The sequence below is a fragment of the Sander vitreus genome, chromosome 18, assembly GCF_031162955.1.
Source record: "Sander vitreus isolate 19-12246 chromosome 18, sanVit1, whole genome shotgun sequence".
NCBI classification, from domain to species: domain Eukaryota; kingdom Metazoa; phylum Chordata; class Actinopteri; order Perciformes; family Percidae; genus Sander; species Sander vitreus.
Genome location: NC_135872.1, coordinates 27,897,337 through 27,913,982, shown reverse-complemented (window position 1 = coordinate 27,913,982; position 16,646 = coordinate 27,897,337). Strand labels below are relative to the sequence as shown.

General features: G+C 42.7%; 1 protein-coding gene across 5 annotated transcripts in view; it reads left to right on the top strand.

Annotated features, from left to right (window-relative positions):
• fynb (FYN proto-oncogene, Src family tyrosine kinase b) overlaps positions 1-16,646 on the top strand; it is a 110,793-nt gene that overhangs the window by 9,945 nt on the left and 84,202 nt on the right. For 3 of the 5 annotated variants that reach the window (XM_078274737.1, XM_078274741.1, XM_078274740.1), the window contains exon 2: positions 9,668-9,737. The exons of 1 other annotated variant lie outside the window; for it this stretch is intronic. The gene's annotated coding sequence lies outside the window, so the exon portion shown is untranslated. Of the gene's footprint in view, positions 1-9,667; positions 9,738-11,712; positions 11,805-16,646 lie in introns of those variants that run through there. One more of the 5 variants, XM_078274739.1, reaches the window with a different exon arrangement.

Sequence of the window (16,646 nt, the reverse complement as noted above, 5' to 3'; positions counted from 1 at the left end):
AACAGGCTTTAATTATTAATCTTCAGAATTTGGACTTGAACGTCACGGCCGAGCGCCACTAGCCTATTTTAGTAATCACACAATAACTTGACAATTTAATTAAAATTTTATATCAATATACATATTCTTAATTTTTATGGGAATTTCCTGGTAAAATGAAGGTTAAAAAACTATTATTTTATATTTTATTTAGCTTTTCCACGGACCACCTGCAGTACCCTCACGGAGCACTAGTGGTCCGCGGACCACAGTTTGGGAATGACAGGTCTATTTGATACGCAGGTATACGCAGTATACCCACTAAGAAAGCTCCAGGATTTCCATATAACCACTTAAAAATGCCCAATGACACGCTACAACATACTTTCCATCATATTTTTGATATATTTTGAATTGTCATCTGTGTACTTTCTTCACATAGGCTACATAAAGGGATTTCCGCTGTAAACTGGTGCATCAAAGTGTATCAGAATACAGGAAATGAAGTCGTTGATGCTCAAAACTTCCCTGGGGGAGGACACCCAGACCCCCCACTATGATATGGCCCCCCCCTCGCCCAAAGGCAGATTCTGGCCTACATATATATATATATATATACAGTACAGTATACCCACTACAATACGTTAGACTACACCACTGTCCGGTACCCAACGGTACCTTTTTTCGTTCCTTTCCCTCTGTCATACCAAAAACAATTGATTGTATTTGTAAAGGTAATTCCAAACCTGTTTATCCTATTAACTAAGAACATTTTGTACACACCACACAAAATAAAACCCCTCCCTAACCTGTCCCTACAAACTATTTCATCAAATAATGATTCATATCTTACACTATGATTCATATCTTACACTGCACTGAAACTTGTATTCTTGTCCTTCTATCTTCTTCTATTGAGTTTCCCTGACTCGGCGGTGTTCAGGGTGGCCACATATCACTTGTTGATTCGGTCTTCCTGTGAACACACTGGCGTTGTGTTGACTCCTGGTCTGAAATAACACTTATTTTTGCTTCCTGCGTTATGCTCTTATCACCGGGCAAATCCCTCTCTGATGTGGTGTAGCTGCAGATAGAGCACACGAGGCCTGATGCAGTGGTGGAATGTAACTAAGTACATTTACTCCAGTACTGTACTTATGTCCAAATGTTGAGGTACTTTTACTTGAGTCTTTTCTTTTCATGCCACTTTCTACTTCTACTCCGCTACATCTCAGAGAGAAATATTGTACTTTTTACTCCACTACATTCATCTGTTACAGCTTTGTCATCTGACAAGCACATGTAGTTTATACAATCTGATGTTTTATTATAAATTTAACTACACAACAATATAACGGCTACAAGTCCAGCTGAGATGATCAGACCATTAAACACACAACTGGTTGGATCCTTTACACTCACTACAATGGGAATTATAGTCATCGTCACATGACCAGCATTTACGTTGCGTCTCGTCTCGTTTTCGTCACGTTGGCGACAATATCTAGTCATAATTTTCGTTGACGAAAGCAACACTACTCAAGTAACATTTTCAATGGACTTTTAATAGAGTATTTTTACAGTGTGGTATTAGTACTTTTACTGAAGTAAAGGATCTGAATACTTCTTCCACCGCTGGCCTGATGTGCTGAGAGGCTAGTTGTCCATTTGAATCCCCTCCTCAGCAGTGACTGTCAGTCAGCCTGTCAGTGAGGGCTCGCAGCCCTCTGGCAGTCCCGGCCTGTCAATCAAAGTACATCCGGCAGGGCTCATGGGAACGAGGATGAAACATTCTGGATTGAATTAGCGTTCTAACATCTCATATCTTTACCATGAACTCCTTGACAAAGTTTAGGGTAAAAAAAAAAACAACAGGCAGCTGAATCTATTATCCCAACTGAACTACCCCACAGTCTGCAAGCTTGCTTTAAATCCATGTAAAGGCTGTAGCCTGCAGCTGTAAGCTTTGCAAATGCAGCTATTATTGAAATGGCAAAGTGCCTACTTACCCTTTAGAGACAGCCCTGAAATGAACCAGAAGTGGGTGGCTGACAGCGAGTTTTATGTAAAACTGTACAAGGGATGGTGCGTCTGAGCGGCGCGGAGGGAAAGCAGTCGCCCATAATCAGAGGGTTTCATTTCCCAGCAGGGCCACCTCCGGCTTGGCCCGGGACCCCCAACGATTATGACTGGCTGGGCTCAAAGGTGCGAAGCCGGTGAGGGAGCGTGGCCCTGTCGCTGACTGAGATAGGTTCACGTCCATATGCCAGCTAAAACTCGCCAATACTCTCCTACAAACAACGACGATACCTGATCTTTTTTTTTTTTTTTTTTAAATGCCGTCCTTACCCCTGTTTTCCACCAGGCGTGTCTGTGCTGCGTTCCGGTAGTGCCGCGGCCCCCGCGAGCAATCCAAGCCATTCAAGTCAATGCTTGATATTCCACCAGCCACGTCACAGCGCGTCCAAAAAGCGTGCGTGAAGCTGCTCTCCGCTCCGCTAAAGATACTCGCCAAGTCTATTTTCACGCGGGCCGTGGGCCGTTCGGACAGCCGGGCATTGTGACTATCATTGCCACTGTTCATCGCCCCCCCAAACGGCCCCGTCAGACACCGCCTACCAAGAGCCTGGGTCTGCCGAGGTTTCTGCCTATAAGGGAGTTCTTCCTCACCACTGTCGCATTAGCCACTGCTAATGCTTGCTCTTGGGGGAATTACTGGAATTCTTGGGTCTTTGTAAATTATCGAGTGTGGTCTAGACCTACTCTATCTGTAAAGTGTCTCGAGATAACTCTTGTTATGATTTGATACTATAAATAAAACTGAATTGAAATGAATTGAAGTGAAACAGCGAGACCCACCCCCCACAGATACTAGCTTGTACTTAGAGACATATAAAATCAAATCTGTGAGTCAGGCGTGCTAGACGCTCTGCTTCTGAGACGCTCCCAGTGTGGTATGGCGCGTGGCGTGGCGGAGGACGGACAAAGCGGAATGCAGCAAAGCGCCCAGCGGAGAATCATGGTTATCTAAACGTGAAGTATGCCGCTCGACATAGGTGCCCTTGAACCTTGTTTTATGTACAAAACTCTACTGAATAAAATGTCTGTGAAGTTACTTCCACTTACCTACAGTATAATGTAATGATTCATGGTTTTGTAATTAATCAATTCATCATTTAGTCATGAAATTGCCCGAAACACGTAGTATAAAGCCAATAGTGTCTCCTGAGTGTGGAGTTTAAAGTGTCAGAAATGTCCATAAGTGATGTCATTTGAGTCAGCGTCGGTTTAAAGATTAAATCTGGAGTTGTGGAGTTGGAAAGAAGTGAGCTGACCAGACCTCTGTAGCACGCTGCTCATCTCCGCTGCAGGCTACATTAGCAGCTACTAGCGTAGCACAACTGAATCTTGGTAACGCAGGCGCCCGGTTTTGACCAGGACAGAAAAAAGCATGTAATAGAAGAAAAGCAACATTTCTGCTGCGTTGATTTTGATTGGTAGTGACTATACTTACAGTGACCGCCCACTTTTTTAAAGGCTCTAGTTCTGGAATTTTTTTAGTTTTTTTTTAAATGCTTATATAAAGGTTTTTAAGCCCGGAACCAAGCCAACCAGAATGGTGACATTAAACCTTTGATTCGATGCAAAATAACAGTTTGAAAATGGCAAAGGTACAAGACGGTGTACGGAAACGATCATAGACCTCAATGGAAGCAGCTAGCGCTAGCCGTTCGCAGGTGCGCAGGTGCGGTTAACATTTCCACGGTAACAGCGAATTCCACCAATCAGAGACGTCGCTGTAACGCTTACGATTAAGGGTAGTGTATTTCGTCATAAGATTGCAAATAAAACCTGTTTTAGGACTTCTACAGCAGCATCACCTTTTCATTTAATCAGAGCTTACGTTAGCATAATAGTTCATTTATGAAGTGCTTTTATTTATGAGCTTAGAATTTTAAAGTGTTCTGTCTTGAACTGACTTATTTATTGACTGGTGGATGTGTGAAACACAATTTCGTTTTTTATGTGGTGCAAAAAAAAAGACAGATACAGGAATCTTGAATCTTGAAACGTGAATCATTTCACAACCTCGGAGCTCGTGCTCCGTCTACCTCGGATGGTTTAGACATTATGGCTGATAATCAAAATCCTTCTGGAGAAAAATGAATGGGATTTTTACTTCCGGAACCAATCTGTTGAGCTCTATACTGGGGGGGAAATGGCTTAAAATGAAATAAAAAAAAAAAATCTTTCTGTACAGTACAGTGCATGCAGTTCCTGCCTTCCTGCCCACTGTTCCTCTGTGGCAGCACAACCCATTGAGTGCGGTGTCTTCTCTATGGATCCTGCTGTGTGTCTTGGCCTCTTCAGTAGCCCACTCATCCGTCCCAGCAGCAGCAGAATGACTGAGCCTGTTGTGCCTCGGCCGCACATGTGACAGCTCTGTGTAGCTGAATGACTTCCCCCCCCCGCCTCGGTGCCGTTATGTTTTATTGGAAGAAGGCTGCTGATGAAAAGAGAGAGTCAGCTATCCCTCCGGGGCCACGGGCTCCGCAAACACACAGCAAAGCCTGCTGGGAGCCCGTCGCCATGGCTGCATCGGGCGACAGAGAGAGAGCGGACGAGAGGAAGGAGGCCACAGAGTGGAGGAGATTTATATCCCATGTTTCACTCACACACTGAGGGCGGCTCCTGTATTTCGGGACGCCCTCACAGTTTTTATGCACACCTCTCCAAAACAGACACGCTGTCACCTGCGACAAAAAACTTTCTGGCTGAACATCTGAATACTTCCTGTACATCCCTCTGTAGCAGAAGTGCCCAAATTCTTTCAGTTGAAGGGCTAAAAATGTATCTGGATGGAAGGCCACAGGCCAAAAATAAATGTTGATGTTGAAGAATACTATAAATCGTCTAAATCTTTGTGGATAAAACGTACGTATGTGATTTTCATAGGGAAGTTTACCAGCACTGTGTTACATTGGCGTACGTCTCAGATTCTTTTTTAGCTGCACAAAATGTACATTTCGTCGTCATGACCGTAGGATTTTACAGCACTTTTAAATCAAGAGGGAGGATAAGCACGAAGGGAGCAAGGTTGCTTAGCAGCTGCCTTTAAAGGTACTTTCTGACCTGCTCAATTGAATTCTCAAGATGAGAGTGTGCACAAGTGTGTGATGATGCCGTTCATACACGTGAGAAGATAACAGCACAGACTTAACTGGAAAAGAAGCAGGTCTCTTCTCATCCTGTTGTCCTATTTATCTGTGTCTCTGTTTTTTACGGTGAGACAGAGAGACCATAGCAGTCACCACACACTCTATACATCACACTATCTACATCCACACCTCTGCTATTCAGCTGTTACACGGGGGGATTTTATATTATAGAAGTAGATTTTTGTGTGTGTGTGTGTGTGTGTGTGTGTGTGTGTGTGAGTGAGACAGTCTGATGCCCATTCCACTTGAGAACGTGCGTCTGCATTGCTGAATAACAAACTATAAAATAAATAAATGTATATTTTCATTGTTGTTTCCCATCAAGACCTGCTTCACACACTTGATCTTGCAGTTATATAGTCAGTTCACTTTTATCAGATGAACTGTTTAATTCTGCCTAATTCAACCAATAACAGGAAATGATCACGAAATAGACCCCCCACATAGACAAACCATCACCATTACCATCAGCAGCAGCAGCAGTTTCCATGTGGGCGTCTGCTCTTGCAGAACAAATAGTTGCATCACATCGCTGAAGCCTGCGTGCACTTGCAGCGCCATTAGCGCTCTGCTCCAGCAGTCGGCGAAGCCTCAGAGACAGATTAAATTAGATTAGCGGGGCTGAGCTTTAAAGTCAAATCAGCAGCTAATGGGTTCCAACATAGTTGGCAGCAGTGACAGCGCATCTTTTGTAAATAAAGGGCAGTTAGGAGGCGCGCCATGCAGTTAACCCCCGGCCCTCCTGCAACACAATGACTCCATTGTGTCATTCGACTGTCAGTCAAAGAGCTGGAAGCCTCTGTCAAGTTTATCCACGTCTGGTGGAGATTTATCTTGTGAATAAAAGTTGCCTTGTAGAGTCTCAGAAATGTCCTTTATGTTCTTTATGTCTTCTGCACTTATTCGGTTAGTAAAAACTTTTTTATTTCAGAATGGGTTGTTGTTTTTCTCAGAATAAGATCAGATAATTGCAGTCTACCTACAGTCTACCTACAGTAGACTGCAATTACAGTAGAAGAAAACTGCGTTATATAAAGAGTTTTTAAAGAAGAGGACAAAAGAAGCAGAACAGAAATATAAGATATACAAAAACAAACTGAACAGAATTACGAGAAACAAAAATAATCATTAAAGTAAACTACTGGAGGACAACAGAAGCAATGTAGGAAACACCTGGATGGTGTTAAATGAAAGTATCAAGAAAAAAAAAAAAGGCAAAACAGGAGACACTAACTATTTTCTGACTAAAAACAAAACAGAGGTTAAGGATATGACCTTGGCTGCAAATGAATTTAATGATTTTTTTGTTGGAGTTGGTCCAGGTTTAGCTGAGGAGTTTGCAAAGACTGGCAGTATAAATGATGTGCTAAGCAAGAATGTACATATTAATGAATCTATGTTTATTAACTGATGAAAAAGAAATTATTGAGATTGTTAAAACATTTAAGAGTAAAAAGTCCACAGACTGGAATGGTATTGACGTGTTTATGGTCAAAAGTATTATTGGTTGTGTTGTTGAACCTCTAACGTATGTATGTAATCAATCTCTGAAAACTGGAGTTTTTCCAGACAAAATGAAATTGACAAAGGTGATACCAATATACAAGGCTGGTGAAAAACATACACTTTCAAACTACAGACCTGTTTCACTGCTCTCCCAATTCTCAAAAATATTAGAAAAAATATTCTCTACAAGGCTCGATAATTTCATTACTAAACATAATATACTGTGTGATCAACAATATGGTTTCAGGGCTAATAGGAGAACTTCACATGCACTTATTCAATTTGTAGAAGAAATAACAGCAATAGAACAAAAAGAATATGCAGTGGGGTTTTTCTTGGATCTTAAGAAGGCATTTGATACAGTAGACCACAATTTATTGATCATGAAATTGTACAAATATGGAATTAGGGGGACTGCACTTTCTTGGTTAAATAGCTACTTACATAATCAACAACAATATGTTGAACTGCAAAACCATAAATCAAAGTTAAAGAAAATCACCTGTGGGGTCCCCCAGGGGTCAGTGTTGGGGCCATTGCTGTTTAACTTGTATATAAATAATGTATGGGAGGTGTCAAAAAAATTGAAAACCATTTTATTTGCTGACAACACTAATTTAATCTGTTCTGGGGAAAATTTGGAACAACTCTTGGATACAGTGGAAAATGAATTACAAAAGATAAAAAGTTGGTTTGATGCAAATAAACTAACACTGAACTTAAGTAAAACAAAATTTATAATTTTTGGTAATCGTGCAATAACTTTACACAAAAAACTTATGATAAATGACATTGAAATAGAAAAAGTAAAAGAACTTTTTTATTTTATTTTTTTTATTTCTGGGAGTAATAATTGATGAAAAATTATGTTGGAAGCCACATATACATTATATTAATGCTAAAATATCCATATCAATTGCTATACTGTATAAAATCAATTACCTATTAAATCAACGCTCATTGTACACATTGTATTGTTCCTTCATACTGCCATACATGACTTACTGTTTGGAAGTGTGGGGAAACACTTACAAAATTTAACCTATTTTTATTCTTCAAAAGAGAGCCTTAAGACTTGTAAATAAAACCACTTATAGAGCATCAACTAATCCACTTTTTATCAAATTAAAAGCACTAAAATTCAGAGATATTGTTGACTTTAAAACTGCACAAATTATGTACAAAGTAAATAATCAACAGCTATCGAACACTATCCAAGAGTTGTTTCAAATGAGAGAGAGCAAGCATAACTTAAGAGGAACGTTTGTATTTCAAAAGAAACATATAAGAACAAATGCCAAATATCACTGCATCACAACCAAAGGAGTTAATGTATGGAACAGCTGCAGTGAGGAGATGAAATCACGTACAACAATGAGCAATTTCAAGAGACTATTTCAAATGAATATATTGAATGGATATGAAAAGGACTCGAGGTGATAGTATTGTATACTGACTGTATGGTTCCTGGACCTGTATACTAAGTCTAGTATGGATGGGTTATTATTTGATTTACTATAGATAGACGGAAAGCAAGAACATAGATGGAAAAGAAAGGAAAAAAATAAAAGTCTATGTATGTATGTATGCATCTGTACCTGTGTATGCATGGGTATATGTGAGCTGTAGGTAGATATACGGTGTACGTGTATGTAAAGAAGTTGTTGAATTGTTTTGTATTTAACTAAAGGATAAAAATAGAGAAAGGGGGTGGGACTAGAAAAGTTTGTTTATGAACTTCTTCCCACTCCTTTTTGAACATGGGAATTTCTTATTTGAATTACTTATAATAATTTTGGTAGATTGTGCTGAGAAGTACACGTCCTTATTTATCAGAAACTACGCACTATAGCTTTAAAATTAACATTTTACTTAATAAAAAACATTATGAGTGTATAAAATTTGTCGACTTTAACCAATCGGAAGGTTGGTGGTTCGATCCCTGGTCCTGCAGTCCCATGTCAAAGTGTCCTTGGGCAAGAAACTGAACCCAGAATTGCTCCCGATGCTGTGCCATCAGTGTGTGAATGTGTGTTAATGTTTATCTGATGAGCAGGTGGCACCTTGTACGGCAGCCTCGGCCACAGTGTGTGAATGTGTGTGAACGGTGAATGGTTCCTGTACTATGTAAAAGTGCTTTGAGCAGTCGTTAGAACTAGAAAACGTGCACAAAAGTGCAGATCCAATAGTTTTAAACATAAACAGAGTACCCGCCTTCAAGGAAGTTAACACTTGTCAATGGAGAGAGGCCAGACTCTCTGTACAAATGAAATGGACCAGAGTCTGGTAGGACCAGGCTGATTTCGCTGATCATTGTGGATATAATATTGATATATTGCCCAGCCCTATTTGAGCCTTTGGGAATAAGGTTAAAATTAAATAACTGATTAAAGCCTCAAAACGGACAAAAGGCAGTAGAAGTTTATCAGGCAAGTTGATATTTGTAATATAACTAATAAAACTATTGACTAAACTTGAGTGTGTGTGTGTGTGTGTGTGTGTGTGTGTGTGTGTGAGAATCGTGAATCTTCCTCCTAGCAACTGCAGAGGCAGCAAAACCTGATTGGTTGGCACTTCTTTTAACCCTTCAGACAACACCAACTGACTAGGCAGGTTGGAAGGGTTTATTTCATCAAAAACGTTTTGTTTGCATGTTGATTGTCAAAGTATGAGTTACATCTGATGCCTTTTTAAATATAATTTTTTTGGGAATAACTTAGACCCTCTCTGAGGGCCTAGAGGGCCCTGACGATTCACACTGTGAACATACATGGACACACCCATGTCATTATTATATAAGTCATATGTCGGTCCCTTGCCATTGTCCCAAAGCATTCTAGGAAAAGTTTGCAAGACCCATTTTCGCAACAAAGTGTCAATGACGGCGGCTGGCACATTCCGTTGATATTCATGTTTTATGGAATGGGACGATGAATAATCCAAGCGTCTCTGTGTCCCTGCAGGGCCTCTGTTTTGGCGGCGCGCAAAGCAATGTGGAGGAAATAAAAAATCCTGATACGCTGAAAACCAGAGGTATGACTCTTCACACGCCACTGGACTCACACACTCTCGCACCCATTTGTGACCTCACACAAACTCTCTTATCCATGATTTCCGGCGTGTTTACTTGCATGCGCATACAACGCAGAGTTAAAGTAACCTCATGTAGATACTGACAGCAGATGGACTGCAAAACATGCTCATTCTGGAGGATTTTCCTCGTATTTTAGTGCATGTGTGTCATAAGGATAGCAGAGCACACACACACACACACACACACACACACACATGCATTAAAGCACGCACACAGATACCCACCAGCTGGCCACAACTAGCTGTTGGTTGTTGTTTCAGGTTGTCCTACAGGGAAACAGATGCCACCAGCTAAAAGCTAAAGTGTTGTATTCCTTTATATTTTTATACAGCTTTATACAGTATATGACCTGACCCAACTGTGTATTTCTGCTGCTGCCATCTTTAATCCGCAGCACTAAGCAGCAGCAATGAGATCGGCCCATTAAACTCTGCAGGGGTTGATGTGAGGTCTGTTCCACTGTGTGATTTCTCATATGATCAGTGTGGTTTTTTTTCTCATCCCATGCAACATGGCTGATAAATAGGCGGGAGTTTGGGATTGAAATAAAGCGGTGAAAGTCAAGCATACATCATGTGATGGGAGTGTAGGGAGCATAATGCACTTTTATCCTGCCTCTGATCTGCAGTCAGTCCTCAAATCACCAAGTTCACATTTTTACTATCTTTCTAATTTAACCATCTGAAGTTTGAGATGCCTTAGTTTTCGTTGGTCAATAATACAAACAAAAGTCAATATTTCAGTATTGCTGCATCATTAATACAAAAGACTCCAACCTATTATTGTATAAGTATTTGATACATTTCATTGGCATTTTAATATTGAACTTAAATCAATAATTAGAGTGGAATCCGACCTGCGGCCCTCACTAAGACACTTCATGTTTATGTCATTTGTCACCCATCTGTCTGTTAAAAACGAGCAGCTAGCAGCATGGCCTCGTCATATTTAAGTTGGGAAGTTCAACCCAAGTCAAGAACTTTCTTTTTGACACTGCAGCCATTTGTTAGCTTTACTTGTTCTGCGACCTGTCTTGAAGTGAAAGAGAAGTCCATGTCTGGCCTAGTCAGAGGCATTTCAGTCCGTAGCTTCCTCTTCTTGAGTGTAGGCTTCCAACAATCCAAAACTCAGCCTGCTGACAAAGGAGACACATTGTAAAAAGCCAGCCGAGCAACCGACAAACAGCTATAAATGAAGAGGAGGGTTTTGTGGTAGAATTCCTCAATTTGTTAGTGGCAACGAGCTAATTGAGGGAATCTTCCAGGAAACCAGACGAACCGACATTCGTAGCGAGTGTATTCATTATGCAGGCTCAGTCATCGCTACGCTAATAGCTCCTTTATAACGAGTGCTCCAGTTTCCCAGGGTGCTTCTGCATGTCTCTGCTGCTCAGAGACGGAGCAAGTAAAGCAGGCTCTTTGCGGAGTTTTGCATGTGACTCAGCTCTTTTTTCCTGAGGTGACGGTGACATAGAAGACATACCACAGTACACAGCAGGCGTCAGAAGAAGCTCTGCAGATCTGCAATGGTAGCACATCAACAGCAGCCTTAATGTGGGAACGTGGAGCACACATACCTGGGCACATCCCTCCATCTGTGTGTGTGTGTGTGTGCGCACGCACGCGTGTGTGCGCTCGCGTGTGCTTCAGCGGGTGGGCGGTATTGTAGGCTGGTGAGAAACAGAAAGTGAGTCACCGATTCCAATCATGTTTTCATGCTTCCACTTCTTGCTGCCTCTCCGCTAAACAGCACACTGGTAATTATCCTCGCATCATCCGAGACATTGATATTCATTGCTAGAATCATTTGCAGCCATGAGACAAACACATACTTGTGTTTGCCTTTTTTCTCCTCGCAGCGCCAAAGCTGACTGTTAGCCCTCTCCTCCTCCCAGCTTTGTACCTCCAGGAAAATGACTGTGCCAGTGTGGGCTGTGCAACTATTCACTGAAATGTCAGCGTCGCCCTCAGACGGCGGCCCCATTGTGGTTCTCAGTTTGCCTGATGGTAAGGAGACGCAGGCCGTAGGCAGGAGTGGTCCCGCTAATGAACCTAGTTAAACTTTACTCCATAATATTGACACATCTGGTGGCATTTTTCGTCCGCATGCCTTCCCTCCCCCTAATTACTGCAAAGTGAAGTGCAGCAACCATAGCTCACAGGATGTACTCTACTGTCTGTTGGCTCTCTGTGCTTGTTACCGACTCTTAAGCTACGTTCAGACCAAAAATAGCAATCCGGCGATTTTCCGCAGGGTAGTGCTGCGTGGGGGGGAGGGTCAATGAAACGGCCCATTTGTGTGACACCCTTCCCCCCAATGTAGCACAAGTAGACTTTATATATCACAATTACTGTTTTCCGTCAGTCTATAGATCTCAGCGTTTCCGACCGCACTTCGGCTGTTCCACAAACTCCCGGGCAGTTCAGGGCAGCGATGGAGGCAGTGATGTTCCCTGTTTACTGTAGCCTATGGGATTTTCACACCAACCACTCTGATCCCAGGTTACATGACTGGCCACCGCAGCCTGACGCGGGGTTGCATTTCTCCAAAAGTTGAGTCGGCCTTAACTTTCCTGCATATCCATCAGCCATAAGCAGTAGAATGTGTGGCTGATGAATCTAGATGTCATTATTATTCATCATGTAGATACACATTTAAAGGAAAACCTACCATTTAAATAATGTAAAAAAAAAAAAAAGATTGACCAATGAGTTCTTTTCTTTGACGGTGTGCAGATGTCTGACATTAAAGATACACAAAGTGTGTTAATAAGGAGTCGGTCTACCATGAGCCTCCAGAACAGCTTAAACACTTGTTCTTTTTCTCCAACAATTTGTTCTTTGATTAATCCACAGAAAATCAATCGTCAATTATTACTATTATTATTATTTGAGCTTCTATTCTGGTTTCAGATGGGACTATTTGCTCAACATGACATCATGACTTTGCATAAACATACACGCCACAAGTGGCGTGTTATCTGTACACATTTTGAGCTATCCGCGTGTATGTCTACGCTGTATACAGCGGACGGCAGTCTGCAACGCCACGTGGCACTTTCTAAAGCCTCGTGGCGTTGTTATCGCGAGGCCACGGTTTAGGAAAAGAAGAACTGGTTGGGTTTAGGAAAACAAAAAACGTGGAAAGGAAACATCACACGCGGGACACAAAGTCACACGCAGGACACGATCCCCGGTCTCCTGGGTGAAAGTCCTGTGTTTGATCCATCCACCACCCCGACCAACCTCCCTATGCGGATTTTCGCCCTTTCATACTACTCGCTACAGCGTCAGTTCACACGCAATCACAAGGTAATGTAAGTCATTGGAGGACAAACAGCGTTGATAAACGCGCTAAAAAGCAAGTATGCATCTTGATAACACGGAAATAATGGCATACCAATTGGCGTGTCATACATACGCCACTTCATGAGGTCAGTTTGATTGGTGGTTCCCGCTGTGAATATAAAATGGATCTGTTTGGGTTTGGAGCTGTTACCTTGGGGTTCTTTTAAACTGTGATGGCCATTTGACACTATTCCGACATTTTACTGTACAGAGCCAATAATTAATCAATTAATCAAGAAAATAATCTGCATGATGGAAAATACCCAGAACTATTCGGTGAGCTCTTGCTACTTGTATAAAAGCATCTGGATTTGTTATGTTTAAGTTGTAAGGTTTTTTCTTTAATTTGTCACCCATCTGTAGTTTAAGTTTAGTCAGCTTTTTCCTACATTTCCCATAACGCAGTTGGAAGCATACCAAAGATAACACAAGGACCTGTTACGTTCAGTTGGTTATACATGTCAGTAATGAAAGGTAAAGGGCACACGGCACGTCAGTGAAAACTGGGTAGGTTTGCTTCTTCTCGAACAAATTATTCCCATGCATGACTGTAGAACAATGTGCTGGAAATATCCCAAAATAAAAATATACACCCAACCAAAAATGCAGGTTTGTTTGCCAATAGTGTTGTTTTTCAGTAGCCGGGTCGGGCTTGCATAGCAAGAATTATGCGTTAAGGTTGGAATTTGTGCTCTTTGCAGTGCCCTGCTCTCTCACTCCTAAATGTGTCTTTCAAACACTGCAGTTGAGTAATAAAAAAAGTAGAGGACGTGGAGAGGAAAACGAGCCAGAAGAGGTGGGATGATTGACCACCTGCTCCGAGTGGTTTTAATCTACACCTCTACAGAAAGGTCTTTTGGTGTTTCATCTTCTCTTCCATCCCTCCATCTTACGTTAGAAAAATGAGGCCAGGATGGGCGTAGGAAAGTCAGGGGCTGGAGGGGTTCGACCACGACATTTTAATGGTCTCGCACTTAACCCCCTCGTCTGCCTACTGTTGACTGTAATAGAGGTAAGCTGGGTGGGTGGAGGCCACGTGCAGAAGGCTGACATTTGGCTCAGAGGGGACCCGGGATATTTATGCAGTGTGTTTGTACTGATTTGTCTCGTTTGTTTGACTGGGGAAGTAACATGGTTTATAGTTTATGAGCTGTCTCTCTCTATTCAGCGCCGACAGCTGGCTGGATGTTCGCTGCAGAGTGCTGTTCTACTGCTTACAGGATGTGTGTGTGTGTGTGTGTGTGTGTGTGTGTGAGTGCGTGCGCGTGGAGTATGTGGTTGTGTGTGAGCGAGAGAGCCTACTGTGCAAATGCTACAGCGCCATAACCTCATCCTGTTTTACTAACTCTCCGACTTGCTAAAGGGCCCAACTTCAACACGTGCTGCAGCACGCTAATGACTTGATTTGGATCTGTTCAGTGATTTATGATTTAGAAATCTCTTCTCATACATGTACTTGTCGGGTTCAAGGTGTGAGTGTATTTTATGTCACTGCACCCTCTTGTCTCTCCTGTTAAACCCAAGATACGGCCCTGCCTTGAATCTACGCTGTAGCTACGTAAGTAGGTACGTAGAGATACAGAACCTACGCTGTAGCCTAACGTGCACCTCGCAAAAAAATGTAACTACACGCAGATTTCTACACCTGTGATTGGTCCGCTTGGCCGTAGCTTGGTAGCGTCACAGTTCCCCCGACTCATTTCTGGGGTTTTCTTCTCCATAAACAACGTGAAATCAAGGAGAGGGTTAACTTCTCCTGCTCCAGATTTCCCACCGTGGTCAGAAAGAACAGGGGAGACACTTTGTTTCTCTCACTAGGACTCTAGAGTCGGTACTCGCGCCGAAGATAATCGCCGTCACTCTCTCACTCGCTCGACCACACACTCCCCACGCACACACGCATGCCGGCCCTGCTATTCTCTTAAAGAGATACGCTAGAACGACGCAGACACTAGCCAAGTATAAACCTCAGGCCACTTACATAGGCTGCAGCGTAAGCTCTGTGTAAAGCCACCGCAGAACCATAAATCCTGCTTCAGTCTGTGCTCTGTGTATGTTCTAACATAGCAGAAATGCATCTTTACAGAATGGGGAGACTAGGTGAGATTCCTGTCTAAATGCATGCAGATTAAGTGTCGAGGCCACCATATGGCCTGGGAGAAGAGAATGGACACAGATTTTGAATGGCCAGTTTGAAAAAGCAGGGGTTGGGGAATAAGATGGCTGGAACAACAGCAGCTGTAGCTCCTCAGTGACACGCTTTAGACTGGCCAGCCTGCTGAGATATGTGACAGGTATATTGTCACCAGAGCTGCAAGAGGCTTTGGGTGTTCCAGTCCTTCTAATGGCTTTACACTCTGATGGGCTTATTATGGACACGGATGCACAGAGGCTAACAATGGAGGCTTTCACTTGGCCGTGGCAGGGCTGAAAACCTTGCACGGAAACTTTTCTGGTTTGCAAATGAGCCTGATCTTAACCCACCCAGGCAAGATGACCATCGACAATTGTAACAAAAGAAAACATCTGCGCCAGAAACGCCACACATCCCATTGAGGTCACTACACAGAGTTTCACTTATCTAAACTCGCCATGTGGACTGGACTGTGATCACTCAAAGCTCTCAGTGTTCCCACTCAGTTTTGTCATTATGTCGTATTCACCAATTTACTGACTGAAGCCTGTCAAGTGGTTCAGTGCTGTTAAATGGTGCCAGCACCAAGGCAAAGATGAGAGCACTTTTGATGTTTTGCTAGCTTCCTCTGCTCGGGGCAGTCTGGTTTGTCAATAATCAGCCGCAGTTTCCATCAGCGCTCCACATTTAGCTGTGAGGTGGTTTTAATTATAATGGGGGGGGGATAGGGGTATGGAGGGGGAGGGGGGGGGGTTTGCGGCGGTTGGGCTGCCCATATGCTGGCCTCGGGTCCCCAGGGACTAAGCCAGCAGCTTAATGAGCAACCCCACAGGAATTAGTGCTTCTTTAACCTCAGTGTTTTGGCTGCTGGGAGAAGCCCACTGCTCAGCTGATTTACAGCCATTGATGGGGGGGGAGGAGGCTGCCACCTCATCCTGTCTGTAAGCAGACATGTAGACTTCTTTCTAAACTGTTTCAGGATAGGGCTTCAACACTTTCCTCCACCTCAGCAATTCGGAAGACTATAGTCTTGTTTTGCCAGACCTTCCTCCACAGCGCTGGGGTGGCTAGTCCACACAGCATTCTGGGATGGGAGAAAACTGGCTCTGGTTTATTGGCATTTATTTAAACCAATCACAATCGTCTTGGGCGGTGCTAAGCACCAGGCGCAATGACGGTGCCTCTGCAAAATAGCCTCAGGAAGGAACTTGTTTTGGTGGAACGTGTACGTTCAAAAGTAGTTTTAGTCGTGCAACAGAAAACTCAGATTGGACAGATAGTCTAGCTTGCTGTCTGGATTTACCCTGCAGAGATCTGAGGAGCAGTTAACCATAGTCCTCAGAAATCCACCAGAGTTTAGAACGCCA